Below are 9371 nucleotides of genomic sequence, written 5' to 3' on the forward strand. Positions count from 1 at the left end.
AAACTAAATATAACCAATTCATATCAACACTTTTTAAACAGAAGAAAATATTCTAACTCTGATATTACAAAAACTAAATATAACCAATTGAGTAATTAGAAAAAGAGAACTTTCATTAGAAAAACATGAATAATAAGATAATGAAGAAAGATAATGGTATTGCCAACAGTACTACCAATAGAAAGCTACCATGTAAAATTAACATATTTTGTGGAGTCTAACAACTAGTTATAAGCATCGAGGTTTTCATATATATACTTTATAATTTATTAAAAAGGGTCATACAATCATATATAATAAAGTTGATTTAATACTGAATAGTAATATCATTATAATAATATCATTATTAGGGGAAATTCTTCATGAACCATTGTGTTCTTTACGATATATAAGTTATGCACTCTAAATTATTATGTCTTTTATAGAGCCAAAAGTATGAATACGAGCATCTAACATTTTGCTCTCACAATAGCAAAATCTACTAAGCAGATGTGGATATTCTAGATGAGTTATATATCCTGTATACAATGTAATTACCCTAGGCAAGTGAGTTATAATAGCATTTCTCATGCACATAGTTTGTGGCAAGATTTGATATGGATATTACATCAAAGAAAAAAGAAAATTTTATATTTAGAGCACATGGCGAAATATATCATAATCTCGCTACGCTAATTTCACGAGAAACAAATATTTTTCATACTTTCAATTTTACTTCTATGGTATGGAGATGTGCTATAAAATTGAATGAGAATATTAGATAACGCCAATATAAGTAAAACTATAATAAAAAGTTAATTTGAATATGAGTGAAACCATAACTAAAAGTTCAATGGACATATTGCAAGTAAATTCATATGCAAAATTTCTTTGCGAATTGAATGATAACACATCTTTTGAAGACTTCAAGATATTAATAAACAGAGATGTTGTATTAGATTAATGTATTTGTAACTCACAAATAGTCGATCACGTGGCCACTGTCTGGGTTGAAGGAAACAATGACAATATTTCATTTGAGAGAGAGATTATTGAGTTGACAATCAATCCTACAAAAAACTTTGTTTTCTTTTTTATTTTTATTCTATTTTTATCAATTTAAATAATCATGATATTTAACAACATGCATTGCACGTGCATCTCAACTAATTAAAAATAAAAGTGGTTTCTATAGAATGACCATATTTTAAAGGTGGTTTCCAAGAAAATACCCAAATAATTATATAAATAATCAGAATTATTGCAAGTGCAACTAACATTAGTACTTAATTATTCAAAATTTTATATAAAATTGGTCACTCTAATACCCTAAGGTGTCATTTATTAATTTTTAAATTATTTACAGTATTTGTTCATATAATATGTGATATATTATCTTACCTCATTTGGAAGCCGCTATGACATATGTTGATGTCTGATAACACACAGTCGAGGGGGGTTTCCGCCGTGGGATGCAGTCCTGATCTCCACGCTGACGGCTAAGAGGGAGAGGATGGAAGGTGGGGCTGACTCCTCCTCCGACTTTATGCCTGATCCTTGACTAGAATTCCTAATCTTTCTGCGCAAACAAGAAGAAGAAACCCATAAGAGGGCGAGGACTGGTTCCCCCGTGGTATCTCTGACGGTCAAATCAGCTGATGAGTTTGAGTGTGGTTTGAGGGAAGATCCGAGGATCATTGAGGTCCTAGAATTCATTACTCTTATTGAGTTTTTAGAAGAAGGCGTGGCTTTTTAGAATTGTTCAGAGTTAGAAAAAAGGTTCAGAAGTCTCCCCTGAGTTAAAAGTTTTTCTCCTCCTCTTTCTTTCCCTCCTTTCCTCATTTTATAGTCCCTTGCCTCTAGGATTTTATCTTTGGCTTTAACTATGCACAGGAGGGCAGTTGAGGGGTGAGCAGATAGGTTGCCGAGTCATACTTTGGTTTACAGATGTCGGCTAGTGTCTGGAAGGGAAGTCATTCGAGCACAAAAGAGGGCATTTTGGAAACATCCCAGATTCGATAGATGAGTCAGAACAGAGGATAGGCTGACTGTTTGGGCCTCCTTCCCTTTCCAGATGGCGGCTGACGATTGGAGAGGAAATCATTCAAGCACGGGAGAGTCTCTTAGCGATCTCTGGGAAGTGACTTGTGGGCAGAGGGATCTGTTTTCGCACGAGGTTTGTCAGAGTTACGATCTTGAGAGGATCACCCAATAAACTGGGGTGTTGATTAATGTATCTCTGAAGGTAGCTTAGTTGGATCTTATCCCCTTAGTAAAGACTGGTCGATTTATGAGTTGCCTAATGTTGATTTGCCGACCAGTTAGTCAAGTGAGCTTCTAGTCGAGTGAACTTCCGAGAAGGTGGTCGAGCTGACTATTTGGGGAGTCGTCTCGACTTATAAGGGGTCGACTAATCCTGCACTTCGTGTCGGTAAAAAAGGACTTGTTTCCTCGGCGGATCAATAGATTTGCCCTTGGCTGGGCCTTTGGGCCACTAAGTTGGCTTGGATCATATGAAGTCAATCTTTCGACATTTTCAGCTTTAAATGGTAAATTACCATAACAACATATATTTCAAGTTTAGCAATGGCATAAATTTTCTAGATGTCATTAAGAAAAATCTCCCCCCCTCCCCAATATTTCATGTTTGTCATATTATTTTATTTAATTATTTTTAGCTAAATATTCAGATATATGCTTTTGATGATATTTATATTAGAATAATATTGAAATTTTAATTATCATTTTATTGTACTTATTATATAGAAAATAATTTTACTATTTCACATTTATATTTTCTTATATTATACATTGCATTATATATTCTATTGGTTTTTATAAAAAGATACTTAATCGGTAAACTCTATGATATACTTTAGAAATACTTTAGAAGGTTCTAGAAGTAGAAAAAAAAAAGAAAAGAAAAGAAAAGAAAAGAAAAGAAAATTTATATGAAATGACCAAAATTTTGTCACATCTTTACTGAGATGAAGAAAAGTTATCTCATGTTCTTCAAACTTTTCCTTAGATCTTTATTATTCATTTTGGCTGTTCAGGAGTTTTTTAGAAATGAAAAATTTCTAGGTATGATGAACTCAACTTCCATCTCTCTTATTCCAAAAAAATAATTGTCCAAGAACACCCTCTGATTTAGAACTATATCATGTTGTAATTGTGTTTACAAATTCATCTCAAAAGTGCTAGCAAATAGATTGAAAACAGTGATGGGGTATCTTGTAAATGAAGTACAAAGTGCTTTTGTCAAAGGGAGGTAAATCTTAAGCAATATCATGCTTGCTCATGAGCTGATCAAGAATTATAACAGGAAAAAAATTTCTCCAAGAGCCATGATAAATATTGATATCAGGAAGGCGTTTGATACCATCAGTTGGAGTTTCCTTTTAGACTTGCTTCTTAGATTGGGTTTTCCAGATACTATGATCAAATGGATTATGGCATGTATCACTTCACCAAGTTATTCAATCTCTCTAAATGGATCTCTCCATGGTTATTTCAAAGGTGAACGTGGCTTAAGGCAAGATGACCCTCTCTCTCCTTATCTCTTCATCCTAGGAATGGAGTATCTCTCTAGGAAGATGAGTCTTCTAAAACTTGATAGGATGTATAAATTCCACCCAAAGTGTAGAAATCTTAAAATTACTCACTTGGTGTTTGTTGATGACCTCCTCTTATTTTCTAAAGGAGATCATTACTCAGTGCATAAGCTACATCAATGTGTTAAAGAGTTTGGCAGGAATTCTGGTCTTGAAGCCAACCCTAAAAAATGTTCTATTTTCTTTGGGGGTGTGGATGAATCAACAAAGGCTTCTATCAATAATCTGTTGGGTTTCACTTTTGGTGAATTGCCTTTCAAATACTTGGGAGTCCCCCTTGTAACCAAGAGGTTTCGTTCTTGGATTGTAATCCTTTATTCACTAAAATTGAAGGACAATTCAATACCTAGCAGAAACAAAGAAATCTCTTGTATGTTGGAAGACTGCAAGTGATCAAAAGTGTGATACTGGGTATCCAAATTTTCTGGACTTCAAACTTTGTTCTGCCTGTCAAGGTTCTTCAGAGGGTTGATGGATTATGCATGAAATTTTTATGGGGTAAATCAGATCAGAACTTCAGAACTCCTCTTGTGTCGTGGGAGAGAGTATGTTTAAGAAAGGATCAAGGTGGATTAGGGTTGTTTTCTGCTCCTGTTTGGAACTATACATCTGCTTTGATATGTATATGGTATATTCATATAAATAAAAAGTTATTATGGATTAAATGGATCCATGGTACATATTTGAAAAATAGAGACATCTGGCATGTAAATGCAAGAGAGGGAGACTCATGGATGTAGAAACAATTGATTAAGACAAGGGACAAAACTTTTTCTTTCAGTGGTGGGGTGAAAATTTTGAAGAACATGATCAGCTCCTGCTATGTAAGTGGAAAAATCAGGCTCTCTGCCCTGTATCAGATTTTATACCCAAGTGCAAACAATGTATCATGGTCAAAGTTAGTTTAAGAGAGATTAAATATCCCTAAACACTCCTTCATATGCTGGCTGGCTATACAGGACAAATTATTAACTCAAGAAAGAATTTTGAAATGGGGGATCACAAGTTCAAACACTTGCTGCTTGTGCTCTGCTTCAGCTGAATCCAGGGATCATCTGTTTTTTGATTATGAGTATTCTTGCTACGTATGGAATGGTGTGTTGGATTGGCTAAAGTATAGATGGAAATCTGGTAATTGGAATCAGTGTTTGAACTGGTTCTCCAACTGCCTGAGAGGAAAGAGTATTAATCAGAAGCTCAAGAGGATGGTCATGGTCACTATAATATACACAATATGGCGGGAAAGGAATTGCATATTGTTTCAGCAGAAAAGCAAAGAAGCAGGTGTTATGATTAGAGAGATCAAGATGGAGATTTTGTACATAGTCCTCAATAGTCCTAATATTGAGAAAGATCGACTTCTTTTTTGAGGGGTTTTATTTGTATATACAGGTTTCTTTTTGTTCTCAGTTGTGAGTGAAAACTGAGTATCTAGAGGTGTACGAAAACTTCCAAAAAATTGGTAATGAATAAAAAATTTTCATCCCCCCCCCCCCCCCCCCCCCAAAAAAAAAAACTAACACCATGAAGTGTGATATTTAAATCATCTGAATCACCAAATCATTGTTGATAGGTGAAATTCCTTATTGACTTTAAATTTATGCAAGTTCATGCAGTTTATTACCTTTGTAAGATTCTTGTTGAGTTTTCTAAAATCTTCAATCATCTATCTCATATATACATGTTGGTTTAGCAATTGTGATTATTATGAATGTTTGCTTAATCTTATTTTGGACACTTTGTGTTAGGTGGTAAACACCCATATGAGTTTCAAATGTCATTTTTCTCAATCGCCTTTATCTCTTCTTTCATTGCATTTATCCACTTAGGATCTTGCATAGCCTCTTCAAACATAACCGGCTCACAATCTGCAAATATTGCAAAGTGCACTATATCTCCATCTGCATCAACATCATCATCTGGAGTTACTTCATAATCTCTCAAGAGAACTGATGGTTAGCGATTTCTTCTTGGTCTTTCAACTTGTAATGGAACTTACAGGGTTGGAGCTTTAGGAGCATTGTCTGGTGGTTCTTCTTCAGTTGCAATAGGGATACCATCTTCAAGAATATCAAGGAGAGTACGCCATTAATCATTTTGTGCTTCTAGATCCCAATTCTAAGCTTCTTCTTCAGCAAACATAACATCTCCGCTCAATCACCTTCTTTGTAGTAGGATTGTAGAGTTTGTCGGACGTACATGTTAGTATTGGCTTTTCATGCTGACATTCAAGTGAACATGTAAATTTTTTTCATTTTAACCTGTTAAATATATGTTGTATCAAAACAAAACATAGATATATGGTGGTAAAATATCAGAAATATAATAACAACAAGAAAGGTCAAGTTTGCTGCGTAGTTTGTCATCCACACCAACTATTTACACAACTAAATTAATATACACAATATAAACATGCACATAAGTTTTGTTCCCATCCTTATCTATTCAATCAATCAATTTTCAGGACAACTTTCTCTCATCCTTATCTAATTTCTTTGCTTGCTTCTTCTGTTTTTATCCTTCTATTAGAAGTTCAGTTGCAAGCCTGGCACGGATGACATCAGACTCGCCATCGAGAGTAGTTACTTGAATCGTATCAAACCCCACGGATTATAGCCTTCATATATAAGGGAACGAAAATTCTACAATCAAAACTGCATGATATAAAGTAACAAGCTGGTTAGATATATAATGTCGGATAAAATAAAAAAGATTAAATTTGTAAAATACTAACATTCCAGACTGTTGCTCGCAAGATACGGCTTCAACGTCCAACCAAATATTGATATACAAATTTAGACATAGTTTGAACAATCATCGGCCTCCAACTTCTCCAACGACAAGACCCAAAAATTCCCTTCACATGAGGATAGAATTAATATCTAAAGTTGGAGACAATAATGTACATTATATAGAAAATGTGACTTGCTCAGGTCACCAACAGTTAACATTACAAATTCTAAGGAATGCTAAACAAGTTTCTCACCAAAACAATCTAATTGGGATGCTTCACATGCATAGAATTAATATTTATTGATATCAACTCCTTTTTGCACGTTTAATTCCTGGTGGCATCAAAAAATTTCCAGAATAGTACATAAAAAAAATCCTTAAATTTTTAATTCCTGTTGAAATCGTAATCCTTAACCAAATGAAACCAAATCAAAATTAGGGCAAACCAGCTCAAGTCTTCTCCTTTTGTGAGATTATAAATGAGAAGCAAGATTCCGGTGGCGTGACTGGCCTCGGCGTCGATGAAGAGGTTGTTGTAGTCTCCGACGACAGATCGAATGAAGACGAGGGCGACGATTCCGGTGGCGACGCTGAGGAACGCCTTCACCTTCGTCGGTTGCCGGCGGAACCATCGCGATATTAGACGTAGTGGCCTCTACGGACCCCTCATTGTCGATTTTGAGAAGGAAATTTGAATCAAAATTCAAAATTAAGAGATTTTTTTTAGGAAAATGGGTTATTTTTGGTGAGGACTTTCGGGGGAGGGGGGTATTCCTTCTCTACATTAGGGTTTTAGACATTTTTTATGGATTTACTAGACGTTTGAGTGAAAACTAGGGTTTCGAATTTGGGTTCTCGAGATGACGAATGTTTGAGGAGTTTTGAGCGTGAGAAGAGAGAAGAGAGAAGTGAGAAGAGAGAAGAGAGGGCAGACAAGGGCATTTTAGGGTTTAGGTAAATAGTTTCTCCCTGTGTTGTCTTGGAAAGATAAATATAGGCTGAAACATAATTATTTCATGTATTAGGGGCTTTGTCACACAAAAAATAATACGAGGGGTCTGATCACAACCACTTTATTTTTTTGGGGCATTGACCCATTTTCTCCTAAAAAAGAACCCTAATCAAAGTTGAGCTTCACGAAAGTCTAAACATTAGAGATAGGGTAGTTTGGTGATTGCCGATGTAGGGTTAAGAGTTAACTCGATCTTGATTAGGTTTTTTTAACTGTAAAACTAATAGAGGGACCATTTTGTAAGACCCTGTAGGATTTAAGAGAACAATATACAATTTTCAAATTTTTAGGGACTACTAGGCTAATTGAATATGTAAGGAACTAATATATAAAAAATCCATACTAAAATAGTTTCAAATCTTCATATTTTGATATTAACCCCCCACGTTAATCTTGAATTAGTTCCCATGTTTGTGAACCATATGCTAACTAGAAGGAGTATTCACGGAGATTAGGACTAATTTTAAAATATTAAAAAAAATGGCATAATAATTTCAAAACATCAATATGTGGGAGACTAATATTTGATAAACCAAAATAGTTATGTCCAGTGGCAGATTTGATAGGTGATAGCAGTTTATAAATGACTAGTATTCCCACTTCACTTTTCTCTTTACTCTTCTTTGATTTCAAGTTCACAATCGTCTAACATTTTATTTGTCCATCTCCAAGTTAGTTGAGTTTGGCCCACGTGCTTACTTAGTGGGCTCAGGGTTAAACTGACGTCAATTACCCTGTACTGCTTTTGGACTTTGAATGAGATGATCCGTATTTTATTTAAATTTAAATTTTATTTGTTTAATTCATAAATATGACAGGAGCACGGGACTCGAAAGAAATGGAAATGATATTCAATCATAATTTACTCCTTTATACTTAAAAGTTAATCATAATTTACTCCTTTATACTTAAAAGTTGGATCTGAATAATTATTATTTATTCTACAGTAAATACTACAGTATACTACTGTATCATAAACAGTTAAGTCAAATTTGTTACTCCACGTTTGAAGTTACTGTTTCATATTATAATATTTACTGTATCATAAACAGTAAATTAAATCTGCTCCTTCATACATGAAGTTACTATTCATGTTATAATATTGTATCATAAACAGTAAAAGCAAATCAAATGTATTAAAACTTGGATATTCCTTTAATTTAAGTATAGAGGAGTAAATATGATTTCTAAATCAAATGTATTAAAACTTGGAATATTCTTTAAGTATAGAGGAGTAGATATGATTACTAATTTTAAGCATATAATAATCAAATCAAATGCATTAAAACTTAGAGGGAGACAAGTTTAAAATGTAATGCTTATAAAAAAAGGGGCGTGCTTTGCACAAGGTGCACACTAGTTTGAATAGAAATTCGAAACGGATCACGTTTACGGGTAAAAAAATTTATGGTGTCTATTGTTGACCCAAACCACTTCTCATGTTTTCTTTTTCAATATTAATAGTTAATTATCTTTCCTATCGAAGGAGAAGTGCAGAGCCAAACATGGTAGTTACAACCCTTATTATGCAATTGATAATTATCATTGCCTAGACCGAAAATGAGACTAGTGCAATACAAGCAAAACATGATAAGTGCTCAAATTTTCAATGAGTATCAATCGTATCGGTCTATTAACCAATAGTTAATAACGATTAAAAATGTTGGTATGTCCTCCCTTTTTTCCTTTTTCGTTGGAGAGAATTCAATACAATCAAAACACAATAAGTGATAAAAAATTTAATGAATATTAATCACATCGGTCTACTGACCAATGACCAATAATGGTAGCTAATAACGGTTAAAAATGTAGGAATGTCCTTTTTTTTGTCGGAGAGGATTCAATTCTTCTTTCTTTTTCCTCCATCAAAGTTAGGGGTGGGCGTTGGTCAGGCCAGGTTAGACCTATAATTGGCCCATCCGGTTCCCTAACTAGGCAGGTTCACATGTGGCTCACATCGTGTCATGACGGGCCGGACTTGCCTCTCTATACCGTGTCTGGGCTTGGACTAAGTCTGGCCCATAACCCGCATC

This window comes from Asparagus officinalis, chromosome 4, assembly GCF_001876935.1.
Source record: "Asparagus officinalis chromosome 4, Aspof.V1, whole genome shotgun sequence".
Classification (NCBI taxonomy): Eukaryota; Viridiplantae; Streptophyta; class Magnoliopsida; order Asparagales; family Asparagaceae; genus Asparagus; species Asparagus officinalis.